At 35.7% G+C, this 20,192-nt stretch overlaps 1 protein-coding gene and 1 long non-coding RNA gene across 14 annotated transcripts in view; one reads left to right on the top strand and one right to left on the bottom strand.

Annotated features, from left to right (window-relative positions):
- LOC147836041 (uncharacterized) overlaps nucleotides 1-20,192 on the bottom strand; it is a 305,239-nt gene that overhangs the window by 234,279 nt on the left and 50,768 nt on the right. The window lies entirely within an intron of this gene.
- The window catches only part of LOC141375396 (uncharacterized), a 170,364-nt gene continuing 162,797 nt past the window's right edge, over nucleotides 12,626-20,192 (top strand). Inside the window, exons 1-6 of the long non-coding RNA XR_015495948.1 lie at nucleotides 12,626-12,682; nucleotides 13,003-13,108; nucleotides 14,077-14,203; nucleotides 14,379-14,464; nucleotides 14,783-14,825; nucleotides 14,935-15,738. This is a non-coding gene — a long non-coding RNA (uncharacterized LOC141375396). The remainder of the gene's footprint in view (nucleotides 12,683-13,002; nucleotides 13,109-14,076; nucleotides 14,204-14,378; nucleotides 14,465-14,782; nucleotides 14,826-14,934; nucleotides 15,739-20,192) is intronic.

Here is a 20,192-nt window from a genome sequence, read left to right on the forward strand (position 1 = left end):
TTATATCTGAACTGATGCATTGACCTCCCAGGGGAGAGGCTGGGATATGATCAATCAGATACAGACAGACAGAGAGAGAGAGAGAGAGAGAGAGAGAGAGAGAGAGAAAGCCAGTACTTCTCTTTATCCCTCTCTCTCTCTCTCTCTCTCTTTCTCTTCGTAGCTTCAGGCCTCTGGGACCTCCTTTAAAGATGATTCAACATTAATAACAATATCTTTAATGCCCAGACATTAGCGCTTGCAATAATTAATGTATGAATAATCACTGATGTAAAAAGCATTATCAATAATTGTATGAATAATGCACATTCATTATGCATGAGTCTGGCCTCAGGGCTGAATTTGGCATTTTTGTTCTTGTCCAGAACACAGAGAGAGATGCAGCATTCTCGCCTTTGATCAAAACACTGATGTCTATGGCGCTCGGGCTGCTGGCCCACCAGTGGGGCACATGTGGACCCTGCTTACATGCACAGGCCATGTTTAGCATGCTTCGCGGGGCAAACCGGGTCTGGCACAGGTCAAATAGTGTGAGAGGCATTAGTATTCTGGCAGTTCACTGTGCTTTAGCAGCTCTAACAGGAGAGGCCTGTTCCTGAAAGCTTCATCGAGATTAGCGCTTATCACAGACTGCATTCACACTTCATGTAGTGTTCCTTATGCAGAGACCCAGTTAATGCAGATTCAGCCTTGATCTGCATATGTTGCTTCCTTTAACATTCATTCACTTTGGCCGGAGCAAACGGGTCCCTTTTCTCACCTAATGAACTAAACTTGTTTCTCACTGATGAAAATCTTCAATCAATAGCTGTTTTCGTGCACCTATTTTTATGCACATTTTGGACATGCACATAAAAAAATCAGTTGATGGAAATGCCATGATGCGCATATGTTTTTAAAATGCGCATAAAAACATATGCACATAACAGAGTAGGATAAACCTTTTTATTTGATGAGAAAAGATGTGCAAAAACTACAATGGAAACACTTTTACTACACAAATTCTAGTATGCACATTCCTTCAAACACGACCACTCGTTCAGTGCATGTCGGCATCATCTTTTGAGGCACAAGTCATTTATTAAATAAAGAAAAGATTCACGAGGCTTCTCCTACGGCAGCAAATTCCGTTTTTACTGTTGACATTTGGCGCCAGTTAATCAGAAAGTGACAATTTTGTTCTCTTTGACTCGTTGGATGGAAACAGAGATATTTACATTAGATGTCGCATATGCTGTTGTTGTCTATTGGAAGAAATGTGTCAATAAAGCCGCCATTTTAGTACAGGGTAGCGCTCCTTTGAAATGAATGTAGGACCAAAGTGAAGTGGAGGACTGGCCATCCAGAACCATAGATATACACACATATATACATATATCTATGATCGGGAGTTTTCTCAGTGGTCAGTATCCACATTTTTTTTTTTTAATGAAAATTATAATTTTACATTACTTTTCTACATCGATGGATATGTGACCGCACAGGCATTGCAGACAAAGAGTGTGTTTGTGTGTATAGAAATGTATTATCTCTCTCCCAATTAAATTTGGTCTGATCTGTGTCCTGAAACACCCTCTCTCTCCCTCTCACCTTCTCATTCTAATGGAGGAAGCAATTAGTTTGTCAATGAATCTCCATTATAAACGACCCGTTCACTTTGGCTTACAATAATACAAGTTTCTAGAACTGCAGCATCTTGTTTTCATATTTTATTTACATTGTTTGCTTATTTTACTGAACAAAACTATTATTAGCCTAGTATTTGGTGCAAGTTGGTGCTACTTTGCCTTATGATCAGTGCAGTAAGAGTCTGTATTATATATTGTTCCGTTGAATGACATTTGTCCTGGGAGTACTGTACAAGTGTGGCAGCTCTATTGGCACATACTCAGGGTACGTTTGCGATATCTAGAGTATAGAGTAAAGCTACAATTAACATATTATGCACTTTTTCCCTAAGCCTCAATACCTTGAGTGAATTATGGGAGTAACTTCCATTAAACCATAAACAGTGTTTAAAAAAGGGGCACAGCGAGGTGAAAGATTTGTCCTAACACTTTATTACATTGAATATTAAAAGAGAACTAATTAGAATTAACAAATTCAACAGACTGTGAAAATAAACCTTGGGCCAAGACTTTAAACAGCAAGAATACTGGCCCGTATCGAGTGGTACGGTACGGTATGGTTCAGTAAGTTTTTATGGGTACCATTGCAAAAGGAACCAAGCACAACAAAAGGGTACCAAAAGGCGAAGCTAGATGCGCAGCTGAACGCTATTGTTTTACAGAGATACACCACTAGCTCATACAAGCAGGAGCATGAAAACAAAGGAAGCACCATTTTTAAATACACAGACAAAACATTACACCATAATACTATATCCATATAATATGAGCAATGGTTGACCCAAGCTAAGACAAACCATGTTGTAGACTTGATGAACAGCCACAAAATCAAGAAGAACAAAATCTGCCATGTCCTGTTTTTGTTTTATGAGGCCATCTAAAAACCTCAGCGCTTTTTTTTCATTTTCTCCAGAGAGCTTGACGCGAGTCTATATTTGAAATAACGAACTTCTTGAGCTGATGATAATAACATGTGCGTGACTACTGAAGTGCATCTGACATCTGATCCTCTCAGAAATGGACAAACATGAGAGTAAAGTGCAAAAAAAAAAAACATGAACAAACAGCCATGCTACTATCATCATCACTTTTTGGACTATCATGAATTCGGAATGAAGGAATTACTTTCCAACAAGAGGTTACATGTGCTGGTGAAGATACAGATAAGGGGTTACCATTGGTACCTTTTGGCAGTTGAAACGCACGCCTGATAAAGGCATGTGCCAACCTGTACCGTACTGTACCACTAAGTGAAAATGGGCCATATGTGTCTGGTAAATATTACTATACTTGGAAAACAGAGAAAATAATCTCAATGAAAAAAAAAACACACTAAACTGTGATTCTACTGGGCATTTTAAAATGCCAAGCATAATGCTAGTTTCGTTTTTCATGAGTGTGTGTGTATGTGTGTTTGAGTGTGCGTATAGACTAATAGTAGCACAACCTAATTATTTAGAACGATTTGTTTCAGCTTTTTTAAAAAGAAGTTTCCCAAGTGCAGCGGATAATTTGAAGTGCAGTACGGAAAAAGGTGGATAAAGTGTTATAGATATAAAAATGACTGGACTTAACTATCTGACCTCAGTTTCCCAAATGGAAAAGTCATATAGCTGCTTATGTTAGGCCTTTTCCAATGCAACTATTAGTATTTGGTGGACTCATTCCTAGTGAGAATGTTGCATCACATGTTCTTAGAAAAAAATCTTGGATTTCAGTGCATGGATAAACTATTGTGTGTGTGTGTGTGTGTGTGTGTGTGTGTGTGTGTGTGTGTGTGTGTGTGTGTGTGTGTGGTTTAAAAATCGGTGGCCCACTTTGCCTCGTCAGATTGGACCACAGTGAGAGATCAAATTTGCAGGAAGGACATTATCTTTTGCTGACAGTGAGGGATGGCGGGACCAGAGAGGGGTGGACATCGTAATGAGGATGGCGACTGCTTTTAGTGTGGCACCTCTGGCTTTCCTGGGCCTCCCAGGGTAGTGCAATCTCTCAGTGTCAACAGTTCTCTGAAAGCCTGATTCAATTAAGATTAAAGGAGAGCAGAGAGTGGCAGGGGTCAGTTTGATCAGAGCGATTGGCGCCTCTTTTGTTTTTACTCATCTTCTAATATTTTCTTTGCCCCTCTCTTTCTCATTTTCTCAGGCTAACCAGGCAAGGTCTTTTATTATCAGAATGATGATGTTCATATTAGGGCTATAAGCCATGGTGTGTGCATGTTTCTTGGTTACAAATAAGTGTGTCAATTTGCCAGTAGGACAACATTTGCTCTAGTGCTGTTCATTTTTATTTGACTTCTGATAAGAGAGTTTCCTAAAAGCATGAATCGGAATGTTTTTAACTCGAATGTTATAAAATGTGAAACTGTTTTTACAATGATTATGAGATAAAAATGGGAATAATAACAACTGAATAACAATAAAAACTGGTTATAACAATATAATACTACTACTGATAATAATAATAATAATAATAATAATAATAATAATAATAATAATAGGGCAGCGCGGTGGTGCAGTGGGTAGCGATGTCGCCTCACAGCAAGAAGATCGCTGGTTCAAGCCTCGGCTGGGTTAGTTGGCGTTTCTGTGTGGAGTTTGCATGTTCTTCCCGTGTTGCCGTGTTGCGTTTCCTCTGGGTGCTCTGGTTTCCCCCACTAGAGTCCAAAGACAAGGGGTATAGGTGAATTGGGTGAGCTAAATTGTCCGTAGTGTATGTGTGTTAATGAGTGTGTATGGATGTTTCTCAGTACTGAGTTGCAGCTGAAAGAGCATCTGCTGTGTATAACATGTGCTGGATAAGTTGGCAGTTAAATCGTCTGTGGTGACCCCAAATTAATAAATGGACTAAGCCGAAAATTAAATGAATGAATGAATAATAATAATAATAATAATAATAATATTAATAATAATAATAATAATAATAACAATATAATAATTCATTCATACATTCATTTATTTTTCGACTTGATTCTTTTATTAATCAAGGGTCGCCACTGCGGAATGAACTGGTAACTTATCCAGCACATGTTTTACACAGCAGATGCCGCAACCCATCACTGGGAAACACCCATACACTCTCATTCACACAGATACACTACGGATAATTTCGCTTATCTGGTAAACCGGACCACCAGAAGAAACGCATGCAAACACGGGGAGAACAGGCAAACTCCACACAGAAATTCCAACTGACCCAGTTGAGGCTCGAACCAACCGCCCAATAATAATAATAATAATAATAATAATAATAATAATAATAATAATAATAATAATAATAATAATAACAACAACATGTATTTAATAAATAAAAAATACAATTATTATTATTAATAATGATAATAGTTATTTTTGCTATTATAATTCATTACATTTACTGTTTATATATTTATGTATGTGTTTGCTTGTTTGACAAAAATTGTTTTTTTATTTATTTATTTTTTAATCTTTTGTAAAGCCTGCTCTGAAACAATATACATAATATACATAATATACACAATCATTGTGAAAAACGCTATACAAATAAACTTGAATTGAATTCTCACTTCAAAATTTTATTTTGCAATGGCATTCAATAATTTGTGATTGGTAAGTTTAAATGTTTTTGAAAAAAAATCTTACATTTATCAAGAGTGCATATACTTTGCATAACTCACTTATAAGTGTTTTTATTAATTATATTTAATTATTTGTGGAATTTGTCTAATGGAAATCTAAAAAAAGATATAACTTTATATTTATGTTTACAGTATATTTTCAACACAACAATGTTAAATAGAAGTATGCTTTTTTTCCTATAGCAACCCTAGACATTGTAATGTTAATTGTATTATTATGATATCCAATTAACACAAAATGAATTATAAGATTTTAGCCATTTCGCACATTGTCAACTTGCCCTATTAACATACAGGAATGATTTAAAAAAAAACAGCCCTTGAGGCTAAAATGATCCTGATTTGTGGCCCAGGAGATTTCCAAAGTTAAGCCCTGGTTTACTCCGTACCCAGTTCAAGGTTATTAATCTGCCATTAAGAAGAAAACATTATACGTGTGTGCATGCATGTGTTGACCATGCTGTTCTGTCTAACACTGTACACCATCTCCGGCATTCATCTCCAACAGAAACTTTCATCCCACTGCAGTACTTTATCAGCCATTAACAGCCTCCAATTACACACGCTTCAGCAATTAAGGCCATTTCATTACCTAATATAGTCAAACCCAGTCCTATGACTGAGGGGATAATTTAGTACCTTAAACCCAAACTCAGCAGGGGATTAAAGGGGAAATCTGAGCACAACAAACAATCTTTACTGACTCTAATATACACCCATGCAGGCAGGGCACAATGCGATGAACTCTGACCTCTGAAGTGACTGCTATGCCCGGGTTAACGTTACACCCCGTTTTACCCCGCAGCTGCGCCTCGTTATTACACCCCATAAAAGAGCGGGCAGGCAGGCATCAGAGAGAAGCCTGGCAGAGAGAGAGAGAGAGAAAGGGGGAGAGAGGATGACTAAATGCAGACAGAGGCGTTAAGCCATTAAGGACTATTGTTGGACTCAAATGGTCGTCTTATAAGATCTCTGTCAATGGGAAATGGAGCCTAATGACCTGAACAGACTTCAAAGACACACAGACACTCTCAATCATGGCCTCGTTCTAACACACACACACATGCTTACATAAATTGGAGAGCAAACGGAGCGTCTTTTGGTGCCTGTCCACATTTTCACAGCACTGAAGGAATGCTCATTTAATGGAAATCTTGTAATGGAAAAATAAGCATTGTCTCTGTGTCTACTATTGAATGCATAATTAGAAAATTGTATACAAGCCAAAGCATGACAAATGTTAAATGACAAACTATATATATATATATATATATATATATATATATATATATATATATATATATATATATATATATATATATATATATATATATATATATATATATATATATATACATATATATAGTTTTTAGTTACTATGTAACTAAAAGTGTAATTAATTTTAGGGACTATAATGTAAATGAGGTAAATTTCTAATAGATCCATCTATAAATAAATAAATAAATAAATGAAAATAATCATTCATTCATTTATTTAGGTATTTTTAAATGGAGGTAACTCAGTCAGTTTTGCAACTGTTAAATGTTTTGTTTGAATTTCAATTCAATTTGCTGATTTTTAGGCTGTGTTCAGACTGTGAACTTTCACAAACCTTTAACTTTAATCTTTCACATATTTTGGTTGTTTTTCCTTCTTTTTATTGTATTTTTCGGTTTTGATTTTGTTTTATTATGTATTGTACTGTTTTTGGGAAAATGTTTAATATTTATACTTTTATTTTGTATTTTATTTTTCAGGAGGTAAAAGAGGTGTTTTAGCACTAACTGACATAGATATAGATTGTATTGACAGTGAGGGGTTGTGTCTGAACTCACATACTACTTATGTAGATAATACATTTGAAATTTAATTTACTACATGACAGTGACTACGTTTACATGGACATCAGTAATCAAATGATTTGCCTTAATCTGAATAAGATGATAATATGATTAAGGTGTTTACATGAGCTTCTTTTTGAATGTTCCATTCATGATCTGTTTTACCTGTTATAGCACAAAATTTGATTAATGTGATTTCGTCAACACATTATCCACATTTCCTCAGGAGTGTCATGTCATTTCAGATGTTGCTTTTTTAATTTGCTGACTATAATTGCAGTTCGGCACTTTCACTTTCATCCAGGAGCATTTCATGCATGCACCCCATGACAAATGAGATACTGGATGCGAGGGCCTGCTGGAAGTGTTGTTTTCATGGAATTTGATGCTGCAGACCCTTCAGGAAAAAACTCCTGCATTTCACAATACAGGTGTCTGTGGTCCTTCAGTGACTCAGTAGGTGCAGAGAATAGTGTCAAACAGCCATGTGTGTATAGAATGTCCTGTTGCAAAGTGAGGCAAAAATCTTACATAAAAGTAAATGTTTAATTGTGGTGTTTACATTTCTGTACTGCACTTCAGTAATGTGGCTAAAATCGTCCTACTTCACATGTCTTAAATCGATTTCTGTTTAATTCAATTATAACTATAGTCAAATTAAATAGATCAAAAATCACTGTTTACATGGTTGACTCTAAATCAGAGCATTGTCTGTAATAAATTGTGTATTTAATTGTGTATTAAAATTGGATAATTGGTGTCAGTGTTAACAGGCTCAGTAAGAAAAGTATGTTCTATATATAGTATAAAAGCAAGTGATATGAATAGAATTCGGACATACTACTGCCATTTGTCATTATTACATGACCTACCAGAATCAGCTGCATTGCTTCACTATAAATTTGGACATACTACTCACATACTTTTTTCACATATTAAGTAAGTAATTTCAGACAATTTTAAAACCTTCTGGTGCTGTAAATTGGTGGCTCAATCTGGCAACACAAATGAAAATACTACCTGCTGAAATAAGCTTGGTGTTGGTGTGTGTTGTGTGTGTGTGTGTGTGTGTGTGTGTGTGTGTGTGTGTGTGTGTGTGTGTGTGTGTGTGTGTGTGTGTGTGTGTGTGTGTGTGTGTGTGTGCGTGCACACTTCTGCCAAATCTAACATGGCTTCTAACTATAATTTCATTTAACAAGTGCCCATAAATCAGCCTTTCCGTTTTAAAATCTCGAAATGCAATCCTTTAAATGCTCATCATTTCAAAAAATGTTTTTTTTTTTTTTTTTTTAATGATTCTGTAGGACTGGGTGGTTATGAGAGAAAAAGGGAGAAAGACAGAGACAGAGAGAGTGTGTGTGCAGGATATGCTTGTTTCCCTGTTGTGGACAATTTCTTGGCAAGGTTACCCAATACGCCTCCCTGGCAAGCGCGAAAACCAAAACCCACAGTAGGTACGCAACATTGGAAAGAAGCTCTTTGATTAGAACAAAGCAAAGGCAGCAAAATGGCAAAAGGGAATAAGCTCTTATTTTAGTCTCTCATCCCCTTTCATTACCCACTCACGTTTGCTTGAGGCGAGTTACCCAGGATGCTCAGCAGGACATGGAGGAAAGACTCCCCGAAAGCCGGGCTCTTTTCTGCCTGCTTGTTTTATCAACTCTAATTTCCCTCACCGCTCCGCCGCCAATTCCTGCCCCAGATTTTACATTGATCAAGTGTCAGGAAATGCCCCCACCCACAAGAGCAAGCGTTGGCGCTATCTGAAAAAAAAAAGCCTCTCTCTCTCTCTCTCTCTCTCTCTCTCTCTCTCTCTCTCTCTCTCTCTCTCTCTCTCTCTCTCTCTCTCTCTCTCTCTCTCTCTCTCTCTCTCTCTCTCTCTCTCTCTCTCTCTCTCTCTCTCTCTCTCTCTCTCTCTCTCTCTCTCTCTGTAATTACATCCTCCCTGTTTAATACAGACTAGCTGTTAAACAAACAATTGATCCCCACTTAACACATGTACCCACGTTGGCTAACACATTTTGCCAATTCGCCACAGGCAAGAACGGCAGTGAAAGAGAGAAATAGAGAGCAAGAGATGGCACTGCATATGAGAAAGAAAGAGGAGAGAAAAGGAGGTTGTGGAGAAGAAGATGTGTATTGTCTTGTGGCTCACACTAGTGGAAGGTGCTTTCTCAGGCAGAGCTAATCAGGCGTTTTTATGAGCCTTAAATTGAAACAATAACAGCTGTTAATGGGGACACTGTGTGTGTGAGTTGAGCATCAGTTAATCAGTGTTGGGGTGTTGTCATTGTTGTCAGTGTGAGTGTGTATGTGTGTCTGTGTGAGGGTAATGGAGCTAACAGATTGTCTTGTTTGCCTTTTTGAACTTCCCGGTGCACTCCGGGTGCAGGAGGAAAAACAAAGGGTGTTAATGGCTATATGAGACACCGAGACCTTTACTAAGTTGAGATTTTACTGAAGCCATAGCCATCGATCAGACACGCACACACACACACACACACACACACACACACACACACACACACACACACACACACACACACACACACACACACACACACACACACACACACAATTTGTAAACATTACTGCATTTTGATGGGTAGCATTTACTCCATTTGATGGGTAGCATTTCCTACTTTTAGATGCATCACAAAGCAGTAAAGTACAGTTTAGTATTTTTTATGTACTAATATGTACAATTTAGACATGTAATTTTAACATACCAATGTGCACCATTTAAGTACAAATGTAAGACATTTAAAATAATACCACCCCAATGACACATATCGTACATTAAGGTGCCATTTACACTGTAGTGTGTTTTTGGTTTTTGTGAATGAGTGTGTGTGGGTGTTTCACAGTGATGGGTTGTGGCTGGCAGGGCATTCGCTGTGAAAAACATATGCTGGATAAGCTGGCCAACCCCTGGTTAATAAAGGGCTTAAGCCAAAAAGAAAATGAATGAATGAAAGATTTATTATTATTATGCAAACTTTTGAAATATCACACTAGGTGCACTAGGTCCAAAGTGCAGGGCGCAAAAGCATTCAGGGTGTATTTGAATCCACTTTTGCTATTTTAAGAATCCGCTTTGTGCCGTGGCGCATGGTCTAACACGGTTGAGCTTATTCTCTTAATGAGTTATAGGTGCGTTTTGAGAATAAACCAATCAGAGTCTCATCTCCCATTCCTTTTAAGAGTCAGTTGCGTCGCGACATAGTGCATTTGTTATTTACAAGGCGACTTCGTAAGTGGAAAAACTGAGCGCTTCACTAGCGAGAAAACAGTTAAACAGAGTATCTACATCATGACAATGAGAGATAAGCCTCTTCATTATTTACTTTCACTTTCTCTCTCATGAATAAGGAAACGTGTTGTACGCACGTATATTTATGTAGGCTAGAAAATGATAATTTTAGTATTATTTTAATCTTTTAATTTTTTGTTTAATTCAAGTTTGTTTAAGCCCCTTATTTCAAGTCTATACAAAATTGAGTATTTTAACCAACAGTGGACACATAGGTCTAAGATTATTATTGTTGTATTACCATCGGTTTGAAAAATAACAATAATAATAGCCGACTCATATTACCCTTTATTTTACATCTACAGAACCGTGAGAAAAAAATCGTGATTTTGATTTTAAGTAAAACATAAACTGTGATTCTCATTTTAGCCAGAATCACACAGTCCTATATGTCTGGTTTCCTGGACCACTGCATATTCGTGACCCTCTCTTTTGATCATTACACAACTGGTAGACAGCAAGTACAAATGCCATGAATATGTTGACATCCAGTGAGCAAGATTAGTTATGTATCATACATTTAAAGATGGATAGTATGGAGAGATATTGTTTTTCTTAAATGCAAGAGATGTGTTTTCACTCAAAAACATTTTTTAAAGCAAAAACTCACTATTGTAAATGACACCTAATTTCTGACAGTGAATAACACATCAAAAGTCAATTGTTAATAGATTTACATTATGATTAGAATCAGATTTGTTGTATTCACATGCCTTCACGTCACTCAAAATTCTAAATTCAGTCATTATCACCCCCAAGCCTTTTTCTCAGCAATATGCAGTTCTATAAAATACAATTAAAGAATATTTGAGGACAATTTAGGCGTCTCTTTTCCCTGCAACTGCTTTGTGCCATTGCAAGCTTCAAAATGGGCAAAAATAAAACAAACTATCATTAAAGAGGTTCATATGACCTCTATGCTATATCCCAAGTCATCTGAAGCCGTACAATAGCTTTGTGTGAGAAACAGATTGAAATTTAATAATTCATTATTCATCCTCCCATCCTCCAAAAATCGTATTAAAAGCAAAGATGCCACGTTCATACCATCATTGACAAACATAGGCAAGACAGCAAAAATCAGAGGGTGAGTAAATGATGAATTAAATGTGGTCTAAAGATACATTTAAGTGTAGTAAAAGATAAAAAGTAAAAGTAAAAGAAGTTTGTGTTCTGTGATGCCTATCCAAGTACAATGGATAATAAAATAAAAATAAATAAAAATAAATGAGTCTATCCAAGAACAATGGATAATAATAAAATAAAATAAAATAAAATAAAAATAGTCTATCCAAGTACAATGGATGATAAAATGTAAAAATAAATAAATAAATAAATAAACTAAAATAAACTAAAAATTAAAATAAATGAGTCTGTACAAGTACAATGGATAATAAAATAATAATAATAATAATAATAATAATAATAATAATAATAATAATAATAATAAATAAAAATAAATGAGTCTGTCCAAGTACAATGGATAATAAAATAAAATAAAATAAAATAAAATAAAAATAAACAAGTCTATCCAAGTGCAGTGGATAATAAAATAAAAAAATCTTTTAAAATAAAAAAACAAAAATAATTAAAATAAATGAGTCTGTACAAGTACAATGGATGAAAAAATAAAATAACATAAAAAATAAAAATAAACGACTATATCCAAGTACAGTGGATAATAAAACAAAAATAAATAAATAAAATAAAACAAAATAAAAAAGGCTACCCAAGTACAATGGATAATAAAATTGTAAAAATAAATAAAAATAAAATAAAAATAATTGAAAATAAATGAGTTTGTCCAAGTACATGGATAATAAAATAAAATAAAATTAAATAAAAAAAGAGTCTATCCAAGTTCAATGGATAATAAAATAAAATAAAATAAAATAAAATAAAATAAAATAAAATAAAATAAAATAAAATTAAATTAAATTAAATTAAATTAAATTAAACAAGCTTATAATTGATTGAACGTGCAGGGCCGGTTTTAAGCTTAGTAAACAATTACCTACAAGAGTAGGTATAACTACACAGCAAATTCATCAGAGTTAAATTCTCGGTGTTGAAGCATTTCAGAGTAAAGTGTTGACGTTAAAGAGTTAGATTTTGATAAATGAATATAATAAGAGTTAAAATTGATTTTATTCAGTGCGAAATCAAGGAGTTATCTTTTCAACACTTGGTGGTGTTATTTCCAACATCCGGGAATTCATGCAGCCCCAGTCACTGAAGAATTTTCCAGGCGCCATTTTCCATCTGAGGTTTAGAACAGCAACTGGTGAGTCAAACTACCTAAATGTTGGTATTTTACTGACTTTCTTTAAGGAAATACAGTTGTAAACATATTGTTAAGTTAATAACTTTAGAATGTAGTGACAATTTTAAACTTCTGCGGTTCATTCATGGTCGTTTGTGTATCTAGCTTAACTGCATTACTATTGACTTCTTTTCAAGAATGTTTTTATATATGCTCACGCATACATAGTGCATAAAAACATCAAATGTACATGTTCAACACAATTCTGTCACGCATAATGCCATTTTGTGTGTTGTTACCCATCTGTAAAATAAAAAAGACATTTCTCCTTTAATTCGAAGCAAACTAGCGAGGGAATCCCCGGAGCGCCTAGCCTACTCTGCCCGGATGCTAACGGCAACACAGGACGGTTTCCATGAGCTCTGGAGAGTTTCTAAAACATATCTGGTGAGTAAATGAACATGCTTACTTGTAAAAGGCTTCCTGACTAAAACATATGATTGTTTGTTATTCGTGTACGTTAATTTGGTTATTTTAAACACCGCGGCCCTTTTAAACTGGTTGATTCGTGGCCGTCCATATACTGTTAGTCCATAGACTCGTGTGATAACGTAACAGTTACGCTTAAATTATATTAAGTGTTGACAACCATTAAAGTCGGAATGTTAACATTAATGTATTTAAATGACCGCGTTTGCACTTTATCAGACATTTGACGTTACAGAAGTCTCCCGGAAGTTGCGGGACTAACGTTAACGTTATCCCGCAAATGCACAGAGACTCCCAGATGCCCAAGTAGATGCCCGCAAATGAATGATAATCTCCCGGAAATCGCGCGTCTCCCGCCCGGCCATTAAACACTTTGCACACCCCTCTCCACCGCATCCCTCCCAGCTCTTCAGGTACGTCGCGCGGAAGTCACCCCCACCGCTCTTCAGGTACGTCGCGCGCAACTCATCTCATTGCTTTTCAGGTACTCGTCTCTCCCGCTACCTCCCGCAAATCAACTCTGTATCCCCCGAAAATGACTTTTGCCAACTCGGGATGTCTGACGTTAGTAAGTTAGGCTATTTCTGTAGTCAGGAACATCTTAGTCAAGCTTTTTCTCCCACATGATATTGTGCTTAAAACTATAGGCTAAACTTAGCATGTACTGTACACAACATTTCCGTTTTATTAAAGACAATTTAGTGCGTTGTAAAAAGCCACCTGTCTGTAAAATTAATCAACTGATTCATATTTGAGCAGCCTAATGATGATACAGGTTTGATTTGTAGATTTATTATCAATAATCAACATCTGAATCAAAAGATATCTGAAAAAGTGTGAGGTATACTTTGTGATGTTTATCTCTCTTTTTTATCTGAAGGTTATGCATATGTGTTAGACACTAATGTGTTGTTGTTTTTTAACAGCCACAGTTCTCTAAACAATAACACAAGACCCTGTGACGGTGGCTGATTAGAGACGGATGGTGTATTTCCAGAGTTGGTGAAATGACCAAGCACACCTTCTTGGTCATATGTGGTGATAATAATGAAGGTATGTTTGATAAAGTTCTGTATTTGTTTCACATGAGCTGAGAGGGTATTAGAGCATTAGAGATTAACAAATGACATGAAGGTGATAAGTTTTGTATTGTGGGTGAACTGTTACTTAAATAATGTTTTGCTCTTTGCTTTGCACTTTTCCTCTTCTGCTTATCCTAATATTTTAGATTATATTTGGACCTGAAACATCTGCTGGACTCCAGGAAAGGTGGCGTCAATACTGGACCTGAAAGGGCCTAACAAGTTGAATCTGGTAAAGAAACACGCACACACACACACACACACATCCACACACACACACAAGCACGCACACGCTTACAGAAAACTGTAAGTTTATGAATATTTTTTACACTGTGGCCAATATTTTGGGGAAGTCAGCATCACTAAATGATATAAAAGATTTTAAGCTCCTCTAAATTTTGCTCCAAGTGTTGTGTTAAATTCAGGATTCTGGACAGACAGCTGCCTGTTTTTCCAGTTCTAGTCATAGTGGTTAACCTAATTGTTTTTGGAGATCCAACAGTGATGTATGTGTTTTTTCTACTTTTCCATATCCTGTCACCTCAACCAGCTGGGAGAGTCAAGTTGTGGATCATCATGTGGATTTTCAAAAGGTGAGTTTAGATTTCTTGAATGTTTTATTTACTTTAAATGTTCTTTTAAATATATCATAGAATTTGATTGCAATTTGTTTTCAAACATTTTTCTTATAATTTTTCTTAGTCATGCTGGAGTCTTGAAGAGTTCTTAGATGAGCATCACCCTATATCCGTGCATCAGGAACCACCAGACGAGCGATCAGCAGCTACTACATCGTCATGGATAAAAAGGTCATCCTGTGGCTGGGAAGCACTTCATTCACAGGACATGCTTGATGAGATTTCCTAGCTCCAGTTTGTTTTCACACAAGTTTACAGCATTTGTACCTTCATTTAAACTGCTGTGTTTGATATGGAGGACCAAGGAAACACCAGAAGTGAAAGATTTGCACGCCAAGTTGTTTAAAATGTAATTTCAGAAGAAAACTATGCGTTCAGAAGAAAACTATGAGTGACGCTATATTGAACTTTCAAATTGCTCTGATGAAACATCAAGTTTGGACCAAAGGACTGAAACAGCCTTTTTGAGCACTGGTCATACATATTTTGTTGATACTGTCTGTACTAATAAAACATTTAAAGCATATTTGACATTGTTGCATTTTAAAAACTGAATGAATTGTTGAAGTAGTGAATGTTTTCAAATAAAATGTTTTTTATTTTGTAATTTACAGTCTATTTGACCTTTTTACCATATTTACACTCAAGAGAGTTGAATAAAATAACAATATATTACACCAGGCGGTGTTAAATATAGTTACATATTTTAACTCTGCCCAGAGTTAAAATTAACCCTTACTTCGGTGTCAATGTGCCAACCCTTTTGAAAGTGTTGATTTAACTCTGTTTTGAGTGGACCCCATGAGACACTTTCAAAGGGTTGAAATTAACACCCATAGAGTTGTTTTGGGTCCCCATATTTTGCTGTGTACAATGTTAAAATAAAACATACAAATGTGATTTGTTCACAACAAGATTATTAACGTGCAACACAGACACATGAATTTTCACTTTAATTGTCCTGTTTTGTCATTTCAGTAAATGGAATATTGTCAAAATGCTAAATGAGTCACATGCACATTGTTTTTGAAGTGCTGCTTTCTTACTGGCTGCTCTGCTGACTTTGTCTTTCTGTTTACAGAGCCTTGGGCTGTCACAAATACAGGTCTGTCAGGTAGCTGGGACTTCTTATGAGAGAAACCAGCAGATTTTATACAGCAACAGTGAACTCTATGTTTTGTATGTGTATTTAATCTCCATTTTCTGTTAGCAGAGGCATGCTCTTTTCTCTACTTTTATTTATCTATGTCATACTCTCTCTCTTCCGATTTCTCTTTCTCTCACTCTTTCTTTCTCCCTCTCTGCAGTAAGACAGCTTAAGCTCGCTCTAATTAGGGGACATCTGTTTCTATTCCTGCTGACTGGTTTAACAAATATCCTCATATTCATAACAGCTCATACCTAATGAGTTACACAGCCCAGGGCAAATCTCATACCTGCACAGAGATCAAACACCTAGCCTAAAAGCACACATGCACACAAACACCCAAATTAGCACAGACTCACATTCTCACACACATACACACACACACACACACACACACACACACACACACACACACACACACACACACACACACACACACACACACACACACACACACACACACACACACACACACACACACACACACAGGTACACTTCCCTGCCAAGTACAACTACTGGAGCTTCAAAAGATAAACAGCAGATGACACTTGCGAATCTTGTAGAACTGGAGTGAGGTTGGTTTGAAATCTGTGACAGCAATTTGCAGCTTATTAAAATAAATCAAACAACTTCTGAGGAAGAAAGAACATTTGCCCAACTATAAAAAAAAAAAAATAAAAAAACATATGCCCTGTCTGGATATGAAAGGTTTATTTGTGTGAAGGTTCAACACGGTTTCAACCTGAATAAACAACAAACGAGGGTAAAACTATCCAAATTACAAAGTAGAAAAAACTTTGTGACTGTCACTTATCTGTTTGATGTAGAAATTTTAGATTAGTTTGGGAAACTTTATGTCTCACAACTGCCAATATGACTTGAAAAAGTAATAATAATAATAATAATAATAATAATAATAATTTCCCAGTGAAGGGTTGCAGCTGGAAGGGCATCCACTGCAAAATAATTCTGAAATATACATAGTATCTAGACATGCTGATATTCATTACTACAGTAAGACTTTACAATAAAGGTTGTATTAGTGAATGTTAATATGTTTACTAACATAAACAAACAATTAACAATTCCAAACAGTTTTTACTCAGTTTTGTTAAGTTTAGTTAATGAAAATAAAGCTGTCCATTGTTAGTTCATGTTACCTTACTGCATTTTAGCTTATGTTAACATGCATGACTTTGGATTTTAATAATCATTTAGTAAATAATCAACTATGATTAATAAATGCTGCACAATATAGTTCATAATTACTGTAATTCATGTTAACAAATACATTAACTAACATTATCTAATGAAACTTGATAGTAAAGTGATAATGAACACGTCTGATACTGTAAATAATTGTTTATTATTTAAACTTTTAGAGAAAATTTTAGGAATATTTGTATTTGCAGGGTTTTTTTTTGTACAGTTTGTACAAATTAGCCACTAAACTGACAAAATGTAAAATACTTACGTTTCCTCATGAGATTAGGCTGGACCTAGACATACCTAGATTGCAAACATGCACAATATTTATATTGGGACATTTAAAAATACCATGAATAATTATGTATTATATAAACCTTTAGAGTGTCTTTTAAGAATATTCAGATTGTTGCATTAGTGGTTGTTCTTCAAAGCAACAAATGTATAAATGCTTAATAAGTGATTTAATGTCAAACATTAACAATTTCACGTTAATCTGGCCGACAACATTAACAGTTCTGAGTATTTGCAGGTCTTTTATTTGTTAATTTGTTAAAGTAAGATTCATTTGTTGACATTAATTTAAGTAAAGCAAATTTAATGACAAATACAAAAAGCATTAATTAATCTTAAGCTGTGGTCACACTGGACACATAGACTTTCACTCATATGCATGCGAATGCGGAAGATTGGAAACCCAAGCTCATGTGACAAGTTTCGTATTTGTCTGCATTCGAAAGTTCAAGCATGGTGAAGTTTTTCCCTGGGAAATTGCATCACGTGAAACCAATCAAAGATCAAAACTTGACCTCTCTGTATAGACATTTAAAATATGGAGCAAACGCTGATTTTTTTAAATGTCTAATCATCTTGTTTAATCCAGCCCCTTTTCGCAGTGCCATACAACTGAATTTTGCATGTCAAACTCTAGTGTGATCACAGCATTAGCCGGTGTTATTTTCTTAGTTAATGCATAATAACACACTACAATGGAAAATCGTAATCATTTTATTAAATGTAGTAAATAACTAATCAAATTCAGCTGCATATTTGAAAATTTTTTTTAAAATAATAACTAATTATTTTAGCTATTTGTTGATTTTAATGTATTACTAATGTTACTAATATTTACTAATGGTGTTTTATTGTAAAGTGTTACCTTTTGTTTTTTATAAAATTGTGATTTAACTTGGTTGAAACATTTGTTTACTCTGAACGTGTACACTGTAAAAATGCTGGGTTGTACACAACTTCATATTGCCCCAACACAAATTTAGTTAACATAATTGTTTTTTTTTTTTATTTATATTGGATTGAGCATAAAACAACTAAGCTGTCAACCCAAAAACTTAAGAATTGTGTTGATTCAGCTCACTGAAAAATATAAGTAGTTTGAACAAGCAGGAAAATTATTTTAATGTATAATAAAAAGCAATACACTAAGTAGTTTTGAATTTTAAAGTATTTTCGGTTATTGCATGTTAAATAAACTCAATGGTTTCCACTACATTCATTCTTCTATGGCGCCACACCAAAATTCATCCCACCACAACTATATTTCACTTTCTTATCCAAAAGCGTATATTTGAGAGGGCGTGAAAGAAGTTTTGTGCACGAGAAAATCGGCGCACAAGCAAAGAGATTCGCATGCTTGTAGGCTATTACATAAATGTAATCTCAACTTGTAATATGGCGCTCACGACATTTGTCATTGAAATAACGGCACAGGTAGTTGGTAAGATCTGTGTAAAAAAGGCCTGTCGCCACAGCTGGAAAAAGTCCTAGAGGAAAGACTGAAAGGTCTGTGGTTCTGCATACAATGACTTTATCTTGCTGGAGTTTATAGCCATTTCACTTTACTTTGGGACACTTTAATGCCTCCCTGTAGGTCTATTGGAGACATTCATAAATATTCCTAGAAAATCTAATAAATGTTGGATACATACTTGTTACATAAACGCAGTGTTTAATTTGTGAATTGCAACGTCCCGGAATAGATCGGTGTAATGGGGTACAGAGGAGGGTGGGGTGTTTGTCACAGATGAAATGGGGAGAGGGGGGGTTTGCGTGGATGGTGGAGGGGTGTCACGGACGAAGGACGGAAGTGAAGAGCGGGGGGGTTGTCGCGGACGAAAGTGAAGAGGGCTGGGGAGTCGCGGAAGAAAGTGAAAGTGAACAGTGGACGGGGGAGGAGGGTGATTGAGGAGGGGGATCGGTAAAATGAGGTGCCAGATCAGATTTCAGAGGTTCCGGATCCGGCGTGTTGCGCCACAATTTAAGCTCTGCATAAACACACTAAATCGCACTTCAACAATGTTTATTTGAGAGCGCACAAGAAAATCTGCACTTGAGCAGTGTATATTTTAGGGCATGCAAGAAGTTTTGTGCACAAACAGAGGAAATCAGTGTGCAAGTAGAGGTTTGCATGCTCATATTACATAATCGTGATCTCTAATACTGCCCTCACGACATTTGTCTTAAAAATAATGCCATAGGTAGTCGGTAGATCTGTGTAAAAGGCCTGCCGTCACAGCAGGAAAAAATCCTAGAGGAAAAAAACTCTTTTTGCAGCTCAGGTCATACTGTATACAGTTAGAAAAACTTCTGCAATTAATCGCAACAAAAACATTTTACACCGGCAAAATGCCTATTGTAAATTTAGGATATCATAGATGTCATGAGATTTAATCTCGCAGTTATGACAAATTCTGACAAAATGTCAACTGTGAGATAAAATGCTTACATGAATTCAGGAATTTGAAGCATTTGACAGTAAAAGCTTTAGTCTGCAAGAATGAGTAAGTGAGTGATTGTGAATAGAAGTAAAAGTGTTTCAGAAATAACTGTGTGTGTGTATGTGTGCACTCTACGGTTACAGGTTGTGGTTAACTGCAGCATTAGCTTTAATACACGTTAGCGGTTTTCACAGAGCGAGTCTAAATGTGCTCAGATCAGCTTTCCTCAAGCAG

The sequence above is a fragment of the Danio rerio genome, chromosome 7, assembly GCF_052040795.2.
Source record: "Danio rerio strain M-AB ecotype USA chromosome 7, GRCz13ab, whole genome shotgun sequence".
NCBI lineage: Eukaryota > Metazoa > Chordata > Actinopteri > Cypriniformes > Danionidae > Danio > Danio rerio.